Source organism: Pinus tabuliformis, chromosome 8 (assembly GCF_031772625.1).
Source record: "Pinus tabuliformis cultivar Carrire ecotype Pingquan chromosome 8, CPIR1, whole genome shotgun sequence".
NCBI classification, from domain to species: domain Eukaryota; kingdom Viridiplantae; phylum Streptophyta; class Pinopsida; order Pinales; family Pinaceae; genus Pinus; species Pinus tabuliformis.
Genome location: NC_142294.1, coordinates 1761659149 through 1761678662, shown reverse-complemented (window position 1 = coordinate 1761678662; position 19514 = coordinate 1761659149). Strand labels below are relative to the sequence as shown.

Sequence of the window (19514 nt, the reverse complement as noted above, 5' to 3'; positions counted from 1 at the left end):
TTAATAAATAATATTGTATTAAAAAAATACAAAACAATTAAAAAATAATAAATAATATTATATTAAAAAAATATTAAAATTAACTGAATTAAAAATAATAAGAATTAATAATTAAAAAGAAAAGTACCTCAACCACACACTCCATTACACATTATAATGACACTCCATTACACATTATAATGGAACTCCCTTAATTCCAAAGTTAAATTAAACGTATCTCAAAGTTAAATTGACCAACTCTCTTAATTCCAAAGTTAAATTAATTGTATCTCAAAGTTAAATTGACCAATTTCAGTTTAGGCATGAATTGTTAAATAATATGTTATCATTAGAAATGACTATATATCAAATGTAGGTATGAAATATTAAATAATATGTTATCATTAGAAATGACTATGATTATATATGAAATGTATGTATGAAATAATGCGAAAAAGGTTAAATTTAACATGAAAATAGAAGGAAATAATTCCATTAAAATGTTAGTACATGATTTTTATACTAAATGGAAGTCAAGGAAAAAAAACCAACCATTTTGTTTAGTTGATAAAAACATATTATTTTAAATCTAATAATCGTAATGAGAAGTAAATTGTGAAATTCATAAATGTTAACCATTAAATAATTAATTGTTAATAATTTTTTCAAAACAATAAGATTTAATTTTTAATTATTATATTTTAAAAATTATAATATATATTATTCATTTTTGTTATGGGGTCCTTCTTTTTTATGCGCTGAATACATATCTATAAATGCATTTTTTAATCATTTTTCCAATTTCCATACTATTTTTCTAATTTAAAAAATCTATCGGCCTCTTTTTGCACTTTTTAGGGCAATTGCTAGTGTTATAAATATGAGGGTTTTCCATTTATTATTCACTTGTGATTCTTTTCATTATTGCACTCATTGTTTTAACTCTGATTATTTTCATTGTCGCACACCATATTTTTGCTGGGTTTATGCATTAGAGGAGATACTCTACAGAAGCTGAAAGTGTTTGAGGATTTCCAAGAACCCGTCCCATAGAGGGGGACTAGTAACATATATTTGTTCCCTTCACATGTGTTATAATAAAATCATTGTTTACATATCTAGTTTCCATTGGATGTTTTTAGGTTATTACTCTTAATTTCACTGTTTAACTATGATTACAACATAAATCAGAATTTTGGCAAGTTTTGTTTCTATCAATAGCTGCAAATCTACAATGTTTAGCAGTCATTTCTATTGTTGAGATCGTTTGTCATCCATGATCTTAAGTGGGTTCTTTTCGTACATCATTGAGAAGAAAACACTACAACAATGATCTCTAACAAGAGCGAACCTCTGTCAAATGTAGACCTTTTTCAAGAGTGAACTTTTGCCAAGAGAATGCCAATAGTTACATTACAGCTCTACAATGAACTTGCACTCTAAAGAATTAACAATAGATTTATGTAAACCCTTGTTGTTTATCAAACGCAAAGACACCATATATAGAGAAATGAAAAACAGAAGTCCACATAGAAAATAAAAGAATGGAGAGAAATGCTTTTGCAACCAGTTTAAACAAAAAACGAGCCAAGCAATGTGGAACTTTCGCCAGTGATAGGGACCAAGAAGGCTCTCAAAATTTATAGGGAAACGCTCCCTATGAAATAAACAAGGCCAAAAGAGAAACAATAACTTAAAATTAGCAATTACAAGTAGTTCACAACGTAAAAGAATATAAAGATAAACCATTAAATCGACCTCATATCTTGATACATACCATTTCGGGCATATGGAGTCACAAAGTGTTTCCACCTAAGAAGATTGGATGTAGCTTGGAGAGAGGATGAGTTTACAATTGTTTGAAAATAGCAGTGAGTGGCAAGCCGAAGATTGGTTACAAAGTAGAGTGGCGCTCTGCCTGCAAACCAAATGAAAAATGACCAAACAAATTCGATGGAGGAAAAGTCATTACACACAAAAAGGAACCCTATTGATGGCCAATGTCAATCGGCCCCAACAAAATCCTATCCGTTGATACCAAGGTTCACATTTTACCACGTAGATCCATGTGAAGGCAAGTGGAAGCCCCCTTCTAGACCAATGTAATTGCTCCATATAGACAAGCACAGTCCATGCATTAAGTTTGTATGCCAATTTAAAAATGGAATCAAAACAACCTTGGAATATGATAAGATCCCATGTGGCATGTCGGTTTTACATAGTAAAATAAAGATAGACTTGGATGGAGCCTAGGTTCAAATCACAATGGTGTAATAACTGTAATACAACCTTTAATTTTAACTTTAAACCATAGAGTACATCGAACATATAATAAATGAAGAATTACACCATAGTGCGCATTAAGCCAATAATTTATATATATAAACCAAAGTGGGTTAAAAGCCTGTCTTTAAAAAAACAAAGACGAATGGGTAAAACCCCATTGTATTTCTAACATAGCATTTGTACAATACAACCCTCGAATCAAAACTTGTGTAAAAGCCTTTAAGTAATAGATTTTTTGTAAGCTTTTTAAAAAGGACATAAAGAAAAGGCTTAAGTTTGATTATTGGTAAATAAGACAATAATTAAGTAAAGGAATAATGGTGGCTTAAAGACCCTAGTGTGGACTTGAAAGCAATTGTATTTTAATAAGACATCACGCTGGACCATAAACTAAATAGAGCCTTACAAAAGATTAAAGACAGTGAAAAATGTAAGTGCTATAGTTAAGCAAGACCTCATGTTTAAGACTTAATGATCAATGTGTGATCTAAATATTTCAAACAAAGATTTGGTCAACAAACAAGCTTGTATCATGGTAATAAGTTATAATCAGATGGAGTACTGCTCAAGTAATATACTTCAGTCAGCAAAGAAAAATTTTCTTTTAGAGTGTGGTTTTAAGGTTCATTAAATTGAAAGGGATAGTTCCTCTTGAAACGAAGTTTTATTTGCAAAGTTATTTCAAGAAACCAACCACTGTTAAGATGAACATCTCACCTCTGCAGTATGAGGTGATTAATCTTGGAACTAAAGAAGAAACCAACACAATGAACCTTGCTACATGTACTACAAGCGAAATACAATAATACATCATATTGTTCCAGAAGTGTCGTGATGTGTTTGCTTGGACATATAATGATATACAAGTGTATGAGAGTAATATAATCTATCATAAAATACCTTTAAAATCTGAAATGAAGCCCTTTACAAATAGAAAAAGGGTTGGTTTTACTTTTTCCTACACTAAATGCTGTGACTTGAAAAAAAATGAAAAAGTTATTTGAATGTAAAAACATCTTTATAGCGTGACATTCTACATGGGTGGCCAATCTCATATTTGTGAGAAAAAGGAATGACAAGATCCACTGTGTCATGGAACAAATCTAGTAATTACTCATGGAGTCAACGATGCTATCACTCGTTGGTGGATTCTCAGGATACAACCACTCATGGAGTCAAAGATGCTATCACTCGTTGGTGGATTCTCAGGATACAACCAGGGGCTGGTAGAAGAACAAGATTAGTGAAAGACAGCATTTATTATTAAGGGATACATTTACGTACAAGCGAATGCCTTTCAATTGGGTCAACATTAATGCAACTGTGTTTTTTTTGTTAGTTAAATCCATAGTATTCAATCGGCGACCTTCACAGAAGGAGTGCCTTAACAACACTCTATCACCAACTGTTCTATGCCCGGTGGGCTAAACTGATGCAACTTTACAACCAGTGATGCAAAACAATTTTTTTAGGGTTAATCAATGAAAGGTGTAGTCATTTATATGGATGATATATCAATCTTCTTGAAGATTCAATGTTTCTACCCTATGCAACCTCTGGCAAATTTTTTAGCTCTGCATAAAAATGGCATCTGCTTGAACTCTAGAAGTGAATATTTGTCATTTCCCAAGGAAAGTTATTGGGCCATATTATATTTGAATAAAAAATACAATGGGATAAAAAGAACTAAGGCGTGATATAAATTTCACAACCACATAGCAAAAAGGCAATAGAGTCCTGAAATAAGATTAACTTTGTTAAACAATTCATTTCTTATTTAACTAGAATTGTTGTCAAACCTTTGCATTGGATTCCAGTCGCAAGTCATTCATAGATTCCCTGTTAGCATCCTTGCCTTTCTAATCAGTTCTCCCAATCTCTAATCAAACAGGCCGCTAGCCGTCAAATGTGTTATTTGTAGCTTTAACTTACCAATGATTGTTTATAGTTCTTCAGCTTCAGCAAACAGGTGGACAGTAGCATGTTCCAGGTTCTGGAAATTCTTTCTATGTTTCACATCTTGTCTTGTCGCAGCTAGCTTCTTCTCGTCTTCCTTCTGACAAAGTTCAGCCCCACTATCTTCACATTCTGCTGAGGGTTTTAATGATCGCTTTTATTCCTATAGAACTAACCTTTCAGGATTTCTAACTCTTCATTTGAGTCTATGGCCTTGTCTACTGCCATACGTAGGTTTTCTGATATTATTTCCAGGTCTTGTATGTCATCCTGTGTATGCTGTAACTTCAGGCTTTGTTCTACTCCAATCTGCACAACATCCCGCAATGCCTACAATGGACTTTTCTCATCAACTTCTTTCTCATCCTCAGCGTCATCATTGTCTTTGTCCAAGATTAGCTTTCTTTGTTTGTAACTGTTTACCTAATAGTCTCAACTCTAAGGTGAGGAAGGTGTACCTGAATCACTGGGATTCAAAGAATGGTGGAAGAATGACTGAATCAAATTTGGATGCTTGATCTCCTTTATGTACCAACTCTCCAAATTCTTACATATGCAATCCCTGAACCATTTGGCCAAATGTTTCTTCCACATCATATGCAATGTCAATTGTCAAAAGTATTATTACTAACATCACGACCAAGGCAAACACCAAATTCTTGTATGAAACTCCTTTGTTTGTGGGAGAAGGGATCCCCCTCCACACAGCAATTTGACTGCTAAAGTCTACAGAGGTGTACATACTCTACACCATTCTAGATTTCAACCTGTGATCTCTTAGGAGGAAACATGTCCTTAACCATTAGGCCCACTAAAACCGTACAAATGATATTTCTTTCCCAACATCTATTTTGAGATTATGCATGCTAGACCTTACTGTTTTGATTCCAAAAGTCCGATAGGTAGGCCCCTGTGCTAAGATTCTGTTATCAAAAGTCCGATATGTAGGCCCCTGTGCTAAGATTCTGTTTGGCAACGTCTAGCCAAAGAACTACTGATAAAGCTCAGAGAACTTGGGTTTAGTTCCTTCTGAGTATTATACTATTAGTAACCTTCTGAGTATTGTACCATTCACAACCTATGATGGGTACTTGTACAGTTCTGCCTATTAAGTCTTCATCCATTATGATGTTTTTCCCACTGGCAACATTCCTTGAAATTATCTACAAATTCAAAAGGATGATTTGCTTTGCAGGAATCCAGAGGTTTTTTCTATAGTTTTTCTCCGATATGGTCTCGAGTATAAGCTCAATCCTCAATGCAGAAGCTGTTCCTGATCTAGGAATGGTGACAAATGCTATACTCTGTTTGTATTGTCTGTTTTCCTCCTCCAGTTTTATTTGAGGCAATCCCTTGTCTAAACAGTATGTAGGCCAGGGTTTGGTTGAAGGATTATGTGATTCTATTCCTTCCAACAATGATCAACTTATCAAATCTTGAAACCTCTGTTATCCCCTTATAATCATTGAACTTCCACTTGTTGACCTTAACCTGATTATGCAATCCTACTCTGGTGAAAGTCTCTCAATTCTTGGGGTCTAAAAAGTATTCTCCTTCAGGGTGTGCTCTGTTTTCTCCAAGTTATAATGTGTTTTTGTGACATAGGAGTGTATATGGGCAGGTATCTATGGAGTTTCGAAGGTCTTTCCAAAGGTTTTAACTTTTTATGGAATGCAGGAGGAACAGACCCTGACAAGATAAATATATTCTTGAACTTTCCTGTATGAACAGAGTAGTAGTAAATTCTATAAGATACCTAACGATCTCCTTTTATAGATAAGTAGATTGATAGAGTGGTTGAAACTATGCTAATTTGTGCACTAGTCCATTACTTATCAAATATAAAAACATAATCTTCGCACTTATGTTTGTACTCTCTGCTGACTTTGAGTAACTTTTAGTTCTCTCAGTTCACCTAGGGTATTCTTAGCTGAATTCCAGCCCTCACAATGGGGCAAATCGGCTTAGAAAGGAAATTTGTACTTTCTGTGCGCATATTCTTTCCACCTACTGCCACATATTTTGACTCATATGATGACAAGCTCACAGAATTTACTCTTCAAGTTGGAATTATTCTTAAGCAACATGGAGTTCATCTCCATGTATAGATTTTAAAGAGGAAAAGAGATTTATGTAGATACTCTGCTCATATTTTATCTTCAACATTTAGTTTATTCAACAGCAAAAGTCATGACCTTGCTGATAATGGTGTGATGGCTGTGTGTGAGAATATCCAATCCAGATTCCACACATAAATATGTACTGTTTAGCAAAAGTGGGCACATATCAATTAAGCTGGTCCAACTCAGATATATATGTTTGATAAGATGGAAATTTTATATCAATTACACAAACGATCAAATTAGGTCAATGGAACCCCAAGGTACATCAAGCCACAATGACCATGTGGAGCGATTAGGCATCTCCTAGAAGGGTAAATTACAGAGGTGAGTTGGACACCCCGAATTTCTATGCCGTCCATCTCCTTTATGACTGATTAAATATTGTACAAGACAAAATCCTGTAGAATAACAGAGATATTTACAATTATTTTGATTCTTATCTGCCAAAGAATATCTGTAGAAGTAAAAGCCAGGACCCTGCATGAATTGGTGGAAAACTGGCAGCTGCTTCACTAGTGTGCTGAAGTGACCGAATTTCCAGTCTCGGACAATAGAATTGTTTGAGGAGTTCTTGAAGAGTCCCAACTGTGAAGGATTCTAAGAAGAGAACGAGCTTTCTTTTTTGCTTTAGGAGTACCAGATGTGAGAAGATTATACAGAGAAGGCATTAATGATGGCAATCTCAACAAACTATTTACAATTTTGTCACTTCCACTGCAACACAACGATAGCAAAACAGAAATACAATTGTCCTTGCATTTAGCTGAAGATGAACCCAATCTTAAATGGTTGACTATTAGAGGGATTGCAGAGGTTTCGCTAATTGCAAGTAATCCTCTTAGCTCTCTTACAAGAACAGCCAGAACACCAACTGCATCGTCCGTAAGACCCGGTGTGGCATCCTTTAAAATATTAACGAGCAGAGGAACTGCACCAGCTTCTATTACCCGCGCAACATTTCCATCAAAAACTGAAAGATTAAACAAGGCAGTAACTGCGTCTCTTTTGCCTCTGACAGTTCCATCCCGAAGCAGATTTACCAAGGCTGGAATGGCTTCTGGCCTCTCTCCAATTAATTTTTTGTATTCATCAACAGATGAAAGGCTGAAGAGCGTTGCAGCCGCATTCTCCCTAGCTTCCATACTGCATCCATTTCTGACAACATTGGTGATTGGCTGTAATGCACCAGATTCCATTATTTTAGCTTTGTTTCCCTCACAAATAGATAAATTTAGGATTGCAGTTACAGCATTTTCTTGAGCTTTGAGATCCTGTGAAGACAGCAGCGACACAAGCAAAGGTATGGCGCCTGCCTCTGCAATGCAAACCCTATTTTGCTGGCTAAATTTAGCAAGCAGTCTAAGTTCATAAGCAACCTGCTTTTTCACTTCAAAAGGTCCTGTAGCAAGCTTTTCTACAAGGAACGCTGCAGTCATCTTTGCAGCTTCTAAAGCTGCCTTCGTACTAGTGAAGCTTTCCAATGGTGCATGTTTCTTGTTCTTTTCTGGTCTTTCAAAGGGAATATTATGCGCATCACAATACTGAATGATAAGGCTGCGAAGAGCGTGATTTGGAATCAGATTTTTGTGCAAAAGCTCCTGTCCATTCTTCGGACAAGTCGAGCGTCCTTCCTCAAACCACCTGGTAATGGATAATAGATCATATGTTTGCCCAGTAGAAACAATGACTGGTTCTCTCATCAAATCAAGTGAGATAGGACATCTGAAATCCTCTGGAATAACAGGGGCATCCTCTGACTCTGTTCTAGACACTCGGTCTGCACTTGATGTTTGCAATTGTGCATCAAATTCCATATCTGTGACCCCAAATAGGACACACTTGCAATAGCGCATGAAGCCAACCAAGCTATTAATAATTGAAACATTTTGATATGCACCTAGCTTGTTCTGATTTCTCATCTCTTCCTCCAACAACTCTATCTCTCTTCGACAATCCCTTGCATTTTTCAGATGTAAATCGTCAAAAATCTTTCTGAGTTTAGATTCATTCGGGGTCACCTCCTTCTCGAACTCATCGAGAACAGAAAGCACATCTCTGCGGAGCTGTTCTTCAGATGTATCAATGAAAAGCTTAGCTCTTCTGGCCTGACGGTGAACCAATTCAATTTGCTCCTTAACCTCGTCTGAAACATCCAACAATCTCAAGGGAAGCACATCCAATGCAGTAGCCATGTCCAGCGTTAGAACATAAAATTTGTTTGATATTTCTTCGGTCTGCATGATCAGCCATACACAACTTACATCGCTGCTACAGTCCTCCAGCAAATATTTTGTCTTCTGCAAAGTAACATAGAGTTCTCTGAAGCATAACATTGCAGAGGGAGGTAACGGAACCCCCACATCTCTGACTTCTTCAAAAATCATAGACAAAACCTTAACTTTTCGCGTAATGCTGATTGCATTTCTTCTCTGGCATCTTCTAGGCTTCTCAAAACATATTACTTGTTCAGCAAGAGGAAGTAGAGCTTGTAATAAAGATACAGCAGAAATGTCTACTGCAGGTATAAATACGGAACCTCTTGAAGCCCGTCTTTTGCCAAGCAGCCAATTATTAGCTATTAAAGCCATCTATTTCTCACCAAAAAACACAATTTCTGAATGTTTAAAATTTTAAGTCCAATACATATATCAATTTACCCTGAAAACCTATAAATTTCCTATATCCATAAATATCCTGGGCTGATGCTATTTAACCCTCAGCTATACAATTTTCCCTCAATTACCAAAATCACCAAACATTATCTCGATATTCTGCTATTTTCTACAATTTTACCCCGAAATGCAACAATTGTTGCAATTTAATTTATAATTGCTTTAATTTTTTTCGAATTGCAGCTATCTAACCTGAAATTCTACAGGTTAGTCTGTATTTGCTCAATTTAGCCTGAACTAATGACGATTAACCTAAAATTGCAACAATGTTACCTAGAATTACAACTTAAGCTGAAACTATGCAGTTTAACTCCTTTTGCGACAATTTGACCTGGAATTGGGCAATTTAAACTGAAATCACTATAGTTTGATCTTTAATTACACTATTTAACACCCTAACTCTACTGTTTACCTTCAAATCTAACTCACTGATAGCTTGCAGCAACTATCTTGTCAATCTTTGGATCTCGTCTGAGTCCCTCCAAGATCTTGTCCACCGTAATTACAGATATATGTACAAAAGATGACTACAATATTTACAGAGTCAGCCTTTTAAGATTTTCTTCTTTCAGCTTTAGGATTTCTAGAAGAAACACAGGAATATTTACAGCGTCAGCCTTCAAATCTTTTCCACTTTCAATCTAAGGTTTTCAATTCATGGCAAATGACGTACACAAATATTTTCCGGACAAAAATTCGTATTTCCGGTTTTTCTGATTGATCTTCCGTCCAAAATGTCACGGTAAACCAAAAGAAAAAGCCGCAGAAAAGAAATTTACCGTGCAAAATCTGCTGCGCTGACGGACAAACAAAGGATCCTTGATCGATCTAACTGGTTTCTCCTTTAATTGGTCGCTTTGAAGATTTGAAGAAAATATCCTGCATATCTATATCCAATAATCAGTGTACAGGATTTGTTAACGATTTACGTCATTCTATGTAACCTCTCCACCATTATATGTCATCAAGAGATTAATCGCCTTTATCTCTCGGAAGATTACCAATATTTCCGTTTGTATTTCGAATTCGGTGAACGTTTTTCATCCGTGCAAATTGTCTAATACTTGCCTACCCTGGATCATTTTCCAAGTCGCAGCGTCGCTTTATAGTGTGCGTCTGTGGGTACCATAGTTAACCGGAGCTTCCCTCATGCCTCCCGCCCATGCTTTACACGGCCCAGGTGGTCACTGGCAGGTGCCTGTTCCCCTATCTTGTTTTCAAAAGGCTGCCGACGGATCTCCTTTTTATACCAACCTTGGACACGTGCCAAAAGAAACGTGGGTTCAGGTTTCGACCGTAGCCATGTCAATCACGGCTCGCTGATATGGGCCCTGCTATTTTTGACTTTCAAATGTAACAAGTGGCAGGTAGTGTTTTGAGTGTCGATTAAGATTTGATGACATGGTTTTCTTATTGAAAAGGAATGAGAAGGATTGAAACGTTAAGTTCACATTAAAGCCTTAAGAAGCAATACCTCTTCATCTTATGATTATGACGTGGACCTACAGAGTAGAAAACTTTTAAATCACTTTCGGTAGTTTAAACTTTATGATGGTGAGGTGACCACAATTACGTTTTATGCACCATCAATTTATTATTAGTATTCATTGAATGGTATTAAGTATTTTGTTATGCTTTATTTTTATGTTAGGCTCTAGTTAGTTTGGCGAGCCGGCTTTAGTGGATCAACCCGAATTTTTCTCAAAAAAAATTATTAAGAGCACGTGTAATTAATAGATTGAATGATTTATTTTGTTGATGATATAACTGAGTAAAAATGTAATTTCTTATTATTTAAAATATGTATTTAAAAAAATTGGAGTATTTGAATTCTATAAATTAAACAAGCTCGACTTAAAATTTTTAAATTTTTTTACCAAATTTTAGACAAATTAACTAAAAGAACCTCCAAAAAATGATTGTTTCATATATTAGTTAAAATACTCTCAATATGAAATTTCATGAATTTGAATTTGTTTCCAAGGCCAACATTAAGTACTTTGTTATGCAACATTGAATATTGTGTGAGTGGGTATGCACCATCATATTATTACTGTTAATCATAAAATGGTACTAAGCATTTTGTTATGTAACTTTGAATTTTACTAAAGAGTGGGTATGCATCATTAAATTATTGTGTTTGAGGTTCTTTCTAGCTTAATATAGAATGTTGTAATGTTATGTTGTGTAAACTAAAATAATAAAAATAAAAACAATCCTACATTAAGATAGCAATAATTTCAAATTAAAACAAGTGCTATATAATAGTTATTATGTGTTGTTCAGGTTAAATATAGTTAAATTAAAGTAAAAATATTGAATTCAAGCTAGTGTTAAGGTTTAAAATCCAGTTAATTCAAGTTTTATTGATTGTTAAATTGAGGTATTTTGTTAATTATAATTATGCATTGTTTGCAAGTATGAACAACTTTGTTGCTAATTTGATTTGTTGAAATATGAATTCATCCATGATCAAATGAATTCAATTGGATATAAATGAAATAAATTATTTTTAAAAAATAATAAATTTTAATATATAATGTTCAATTATACAAATTTTGCAATTTTTTTTATCAAACCCAAATAATATAAGTGTGACCAAAAACCAAATACTAATAATTTAAGTATTATATATTAAAAAAAAAGAAAGAAAATAGATAAAACTGAATGTAATAATTTAAAAAGGACAAAGTGGACTTTTTTGTGTTGATTTTTTTATTTGATAATTTGTTTTTCATTAGATGGAAACTTAATAATTTAAATATTATATTAAAATTTTAATAATAAAAAAAACAATTTTAAATTTATTCATATTTTCAAAAACCTGAAAAGAGTTCCTTATCATTAAAAACATTGGTTTTGAATTGTGTGACTAACAATAAAAATCAAGTTTGCTACCCCTATATAAAACATATTATTTAAAATATAAAAAATTAGTCATTATTAAACAATACTATTTTAAAAAATATATGATATTAAATAACTAGATCATTATTAAACAATAACATTTTTAAAAATGTATGATATAACTTTAAATATTATATATGTGGATAAGAAACAATAAAACCTATTATTTAAATTTATAAAGTTGGGCCATTAATTAATAATAATATTATAAAAGAATTTAAATATTATTATTTCATAATTTTTTAAAGTATAAAAAAAATATTTTAAAATTATATATTTTTAAATAAAAAATATAATTTTATTTATCTATACATTTAAACTTACTTCTCTATAAGTTATATTTATTTTTAATTTTACTTTATCAATTTATAATTTATATTTAACAAAATGAATTAAAATATTTAATCTTATAAATTAAATTAATTTTTTTTTATTAAATTAAAAAGAATTTTATAGAATGTCAAAACAATAAACAAATGGTTTTCATTATACACCAATAAAACAAACCTGGAAAAAGAATATTATAGAATGTCAAAACAATAAACAAATGGTTTTCATTATACACCAATAAAACAAACTTGAGAATCAAAGAAATTTGAAACATGACATTTATAATATGAAAATAGAGAACCGCCCCCACATGCTTGGCCCATTCAATTCCACGGCTTAGTGCTCCATTAGTTTTACAATGTTTAAGCCTGAAACGTACTTTGAAAGTGAGTTTAATTATGAATTTAGATATAACAAAGCTTTTAACCCGTTTCAGTCCATAATTTATTGGAGCCAACTTACCTGCGCTTTTGCTCTTGGGTTGAATTTAGGTTTCTTCATTCCTGGGTAAGGGAAAAATATTTTTTTAATCAATGTAATTTTAATCAAAATAAAATGTAATGGGTATCAATTTAATGTTTTTACTTTAATGAAAATAAGTTTGTATTTAAAATTTCCATTTTACTTATGGAGTTATGGAGTTGTTTTTAGTGTGATTTTTTAGATTTTTCAATGTTGGAATTGGCAAAAATTTTGAGGTGAAATCTTGATTTGTATTATTTAAACTAGTTTTTTGATTGTATATATGAATTCAACACCCTGAAAAACCTCAAGGCACTTCGATTGTGCATGGGTTACCCATCAAGCTTGCGATTTCAATAAATCCATACGAGATTTTAGAAAAATTAAACGCAAAAATCCATCGGGAAAAACTTCCAAAAAATCTCACTAAAAACAATCTGTTTACTAATTATGTCATTTCAATAAATTAATATGCAAAATGAATGACAGCCCTGGCAAGTTAATTGAAATAGCAGGCACAAACGTGGAAATATAGAAGGCACCAGCAGAAATTTAAAACTTGTTAGATCAGTGATCCTATGGCTACATTCTTATTTGCGATAACTTTGGGAGGAGTAATGCATAACTTTGGGAGGAGTTCTCTGCTCTCTATTCTCCTATCCGCTGAAGCAGCCCCTCTGGGTTTCAATTTTGTCTCTATGATCTTGTTGTTTCTGAAGGCAATCTCTTTTGGTATTATGCTTATCTTTTGATGCTTTTGCATGCTCTGCTGACCCATCAGTCTTTCTCACATGTGATCTTTTAACAGATACATCAGAACAATTTTGTATATATTGCCTCAATATAATATAGTGCTTTTCTTTCTAAAAAAAACTTTGGGAGGAGTAATGCCTGCGTTTTGGGAGTTATGCGTTTTGGCACAGGGAAATCATTATGAAATTTGAAACGATAATTAATATTATAAATATATGATATTAGTTTCTAGAAAATTTGTAATAATATGTTGAATTTAGAAGCCAATCAAATTGGATATAAATGAATTAAATTATTTTAAAAAAAAATTAACATATAATGTTTAATTATATAAATTTTACAAAAAAATTGGTCAAACCCAAATAATATAAATTTGACAAAAACTAAATACAATATCTACTGCAGACATAATAATAATAACAAATTTACATTATTATTATTATTGTTATTGTTATTATTATTTGTTGGGTAGTTAAGCTAAACTTGACACGTTAAGGTAAATTTGACACGTCAAGTTACAAAATTTTGTTTTTGAACTCAAAGTTTATGAGAACCCATGCTATTCATGTGGAGTATAGCTTATTTAAAGGGGAAAGATGTAATATTATGTTATGTAAATAAAAATAATAAAAATAAAAATAACCCAACATTAAAATAAAAATATCATGATGAAAACTTCTTGAACATTGTTGATCTTGTTGAGGTGTCTGACATTTTAGGTAAACACTTCACCCATCTTCAGATATAGAAAGTGCAAATCGATGAAGCAAAAAGTATCAAACCAATAATAAATATAGAATAGAAAAAAATATAAGATAGAAAAAATATGATCGTCAATGCTAACCAATCATAGTACCCCTACCCCTTTACCATCTCCCTCTTTTTCTTTGGTCTTCTGAGATTGGGAATGGGGCATTGGAAACATTATCTCATACACTAGTTAGTCATCACTTGTGTAACTCAACCCTAACTATTTAAAGAGATTTTCCCCTCCAACTTAAAGGCAATAGTATATCACCCTAAAGAAATAGCAAGATAAGAGCCTCGAGAAAGCTAAGATCCCTTCAGGGTAGAGGTATCCTTTCTCTACCTTAATTGTGCCCCCTTATTTTTTCCATCCTATCCCATATAATTTCTTCCTCCTATTTAATTTGTTAATATATTCTATTCTAATCCAATATTCATTGTTCCCTTAGTCTCTTCTCTTTCTTCATCATATTAATCATTATTTTTAATTCTTTATCTATTTGTAACTTTTATTCTTATTTAATATTATTTTAATAATCTAATTTTAATTCTATTTTAATAATACTTTAATTATATTTTTATATTAATTTAATCTAACATTTTAATTATAATTTAATATTTATTTTAATGTCATTTTAATATTTCGCCTAGAGCTTGTAGAATAGACAATGACAAGGTATTTTGATAAGGCACTCCATGGTGAAAATGCCACCAATTCAAAACCCCATGGGTAAAAATCTAGCCATGCCCTAGGCTAGTGTCACTAAGGGCAAGGGTGATTTTGATGGCTTAGATGCCCCTAGATCATGGTACTCAAGCCACAAGTTAGACATGCCAATCATCTCAGGGCTCACAACTCACCTTACCTAACAATATATATTATATATTTAATAGAAAAAATAATTTTAACCCTTATCTCTTTTATAGTAAAATCCATTTGGCCAGAATTTATTACTTTTATTAAGTTTACTTTACATTTCATTTATTCCTTTTATATATTTCTTATTTTTTAAATTTATTATAATTTTAACCTTAACCTTCCCTATTCCCTAAATTCTTCAGTAATTAATAGTTACTAATAATAAATTAATAATTTATAGCTATTAATAAATGTTAATTGATGTTCCAGTATTGTTGCTCACCTTTATTTACTGAAACCCTAGGTGAGATCCTATAATGGCATCCTCGAAAGGGGCTCCTCCCCCTCTGCAAGATGAGGTTGCAACCTTTTAGGTTGTTGTAACCACTCTTCGAAGAAAACCCAAATCCAAAGAAACTGAGGCACGATTTGTGAAGAATGTTGAAGTCATCCCTTCAGTAGCCCTTCCGATCGGGTATTGTAGAACTACCCTAGCCTTCTTTGATCAAACCTTGGTTGGGACATTCACTGGAATGTTGTTCTCTTCGAGATCTATGGATGCTTGGATAGAAAATAATTGGAAGCCTATGATGAAAGGAAAGATTGTATTGTATGCTTGTGGGAATGACGTATTTTCCTTTTTGTTTGACTACAAGGAAGACAAAGATGTGATCTTCCACAATGGACCATACATTTTTGGAGCTAGAGGGATGTATTTGAACAAATCAATGCTAAATTTTGATCCAGGTGAAGATATCTTGAATGTTGTTCCGTTATGGGTCAACCTCTAACGAATTACACTCTCTTGTTGGAGTGATGACTACATGCGAACTATTGGAAACAGGGTTGGGAAATGTTTGGATTGGGCAAAGCCAAAAGGATCTCAGTTTTCATGCACCAAGGTTTGTGTATAGGTGGATCCGGAGAAAGTTTTTCCCTTAGAAATAAAGCTTACACAAGGATAATGGACCCATTTCCAAATATTCGATTATGATAAATTATCGTTCAAATGTAAATATTGCCATGAGTATGGTCATTTTGCAAGAGACTACAAAAAGGCACAATCAGGAAATGGAGCAGAGACTTCAACAGGGTAAGAAGAGCAATAATAGATCTAGAAGAAAGGTGGAAACAAAGATAAATCGACAACAGCTAAAACACAAACAATACAAGGTAAAAATGTGTCCTTAACCTCGGAAAATATGTTTGATGTTCTGTAACCCCAGGAAGAAAATGAACTAGAGTAAAATGCACCAAGTTCAGGGGAGGGCCCCACAAAGGAGGATGTTACACACCTTGATACAAAAGAGGGAGAAATAAAAGACCAACAGAAAGTTACAAAGACACAAGATGATAGCAATCAACCTACAAAACCAGTGGGAAATATAAATCAAAATGCAACAAAAGAAAATATGGGCGACCCATTTCCCAAATCTAGAAACTCAAAGGAGACCCCCTAAGGATTATTATGTGTAAAATGGCTCAAACCCTATATTAGGTAGATGAGAGAAACAACCAAGAGATGGAAAGCATTAAAAAAAGAAAGGAAGACCCTTCAAGAAGACCGCAAGAGAAATAGAAACAAAACACAACAAAACATTTGGAAATCAACTAGCAATGACGAAGACACCAAACCAATAACACCCAAAGAGAAGGAAGTCATAGAAGGAGGAAAAGTAACCCCAAAACCCCTCAAAAAATGATGAAAATCTTTTCGTGGAATGTAAGTGGTTTGGGAATCCATACAAAATCCATGTCGATAAAAGACATACTGAAGTAGGAGCATCCATGAATTCTCTTACTTCAAGAAACCAAGCTAGATGATAATGAAGTTCTAAGTGCAACAAGATCCTTCTAGTGACATAGAACTAGAATTTCTAAGAGTTCGCGCGAAGCCTCTCGTGGTATAAATACGTTCTGGTTAGATGTTGCATTTAAATTAGTAGATATTGTGAAGTCTCAATTTTGGATAGCAATGCTTTTGGAAAGAAAAGATGAGCAGACCTTGTGATTAATTTCTATGCTCCAAGGTGGAATTTTTGGATTCGTTGATCTCGCTTAAGGAAATATTATGGCATAATAATAGCGTTATAAGGGATGATTTTAATACCATCCTCCAGTCTTGAATAAGAGGGGGGAAGTCATGTGGATCTCTTGAATAAGAGAGAGGGAAATCATGTTCGTGATCCATTTAGAGAATAATTAATATATTATATTTTTTAATAATAAAATTATATAAATATTTTTTTAATAATAAAAATATAAAATTATTTTATAAAATGATAGATAATATTTTAGTTAGATAAAGAAGTTTAAAACTATTTTGATAATTCTTTTTCATGAAAATAAAAGGTTTTTACAAAATAAACTTCGAGCTTTAATGTTTGATTATCCTTCTCAGGTAACTCTAGTCATTTTTCTAGTGCATTTTTGTATTTATCAATGGATTTATTTTTCATGATTCACACATTTTTACTCAAAGTTCATAAAAGGGATGCCAAACATTATAAGATATTTCTAGGTTTGGTGAAAGTTTATCCTGGTTTAAGTTAGGAGGAAGATCATAGAGCACTTGAGTAGATATATTAAATACATTAAGGAGAAGATGATATAGCAGTTAAGTAAATATATAAATTTGTTAAATATATGAATTTGTTATTAAAGTTTTGATCATTAAATATATGAATATTTATTTATGGTAAATATTATTAGTATTTACCAAAGCAAGATTCTAGCAATTTATTAGTTTATTGACCATTATTAGTTTATTATTGACCAATTCAAGTTATAATGTTTAATTTTCAAAACAAAATATTTGTTTTTTAATATTATTGAAAAATAATTTTTCAAAAAATTGATTGGACCATAATTTTGAGGTCTTATTACAACCTTTTAACCTTGGATAACTCCCTCGGATTTTTTGCCATAATTTAAATGTGCAAACTTAGTAGTGGTTACTATATATATATATATATATATATATATATATATATATATATATATATATATATATATATATTTAATTCATTCTCTAGTAAATTTAAAGAAATTAATTATTTTATAAGTTTAAATTGTGTGGAATTTTAATTATGTGATAGTTTTTTTAAACATCCAATATATTGAGTGAATAATCTACTTTTTATCTAGGATAAATAAAATGATTAAATAATGTTTGTGAAAAACCATCATATTATTGATAAATAAGGAATGGGAAAAAAAATTAATAAAGCTAATGAAATAAAGAGAAAGTGAATTATGAAATTTAGAAAAAAAAATTAGTTAATATAACTATTTGTCTAGTTTGGTAATCTTCATGATATCCTTCCACAACTGCATGGATCTCTTCCCTGTGATACACAAGATCGCACAGTTAGAAAACACAAAAAAAAAACAAATTAAAATACAATTGGATTAACTTGTTGTTGTAGCTACTACAACTACCCTCCAAAATTTTGCTAATGCTTTGATTTTGGAGCCTCCCTTCTGTCCATAAGATCTTACCTTTTACTTTCGTCGAGTATTCATGTTGTGATCTAGAATTATCTTTTCTTACTTCTCTTGTGATGTATTGATCCCAATTTGATATCTTTCAGGCACAAGCCATCTCTTGACTTGACCTTGCAACATTGTTGGGTTTGTGTCCAGAAATTGCACAATCTTGTAAGGCAAGCAAACCATGATGATTGGAATTGCGTAATCCAGGATTGCAGCTCTGCTTTGAGCCTAGAAATTGTGCAGTACATGATGGAAGCCCAGCCTTAAGCTTAGAAACTGCGCAAGCCTTCCTTGAGCTCAAAAAAACAGTGAAATGCACTGAGTCAAGAAGTTTCCCAATCCTTGGGAACTGCACAATCCTTCTTGGTAGCGTACATGTCTGGTTCCCTAAAAAGAAAAAGAAAAAAGAATCCCTACAAAATGGGGAATCATTAATTAGTTTCCCAAAGGTGGCACACGTACTATTTTTGGAACTTTTCGCCAAGTGTCACTTTTTCCTTGATTTTAGCCATGAGCGTCATAAACCCTAAATAGTATAGATCTATATAATGGACACCCCTAGAGATAATTTGTACATTCAATCATGGAGTTCTAGCATTCCTAAGGAGATCAAGGAGCATTCGGTGGAGTTTGTGGTGCTTTTCTTGGTGAGTTTTGATTTTGTCATCTTTTGTCGCTTTTTCTGTCGTTTTTGTTCATTTGGGTTCTATGAGTGCTTTTTTTCTTGTTTATTTTCATGGTTGTTGGATTTTTAACTTATATTAGATTGTAAAAGTGTTGGTTTGGTCTGTCTTTCGCCTTTTACAAGTGTCGCGTCAGTTTTCTTGTTTTCTCCCATTATTTGTCATCGTTTTAGTGACTCTCCATGCATGTTTATTTTTCCTTTTGCATGTTGATCTTCTGCACTTGATTTCCACGGTTCCATCTATCCCATACCATTTCCAG

The 19514-nt window shown here is 32.7% G+C and overlaps 1 pseudogene; it reads right to left on the bottom strand.

Moving 5' to 3' along the window:
* Positions 1-6535: 6535 nt before the first annotated feature.
* Positions 6536-10108, bottom strand: LOC149243176 (U-box domain-containing protein 1 pseudogene; annotated as a pseudogene).
* Between the last annotated feature and the right edge of the window lie 9406 nt (positions 10109-19514).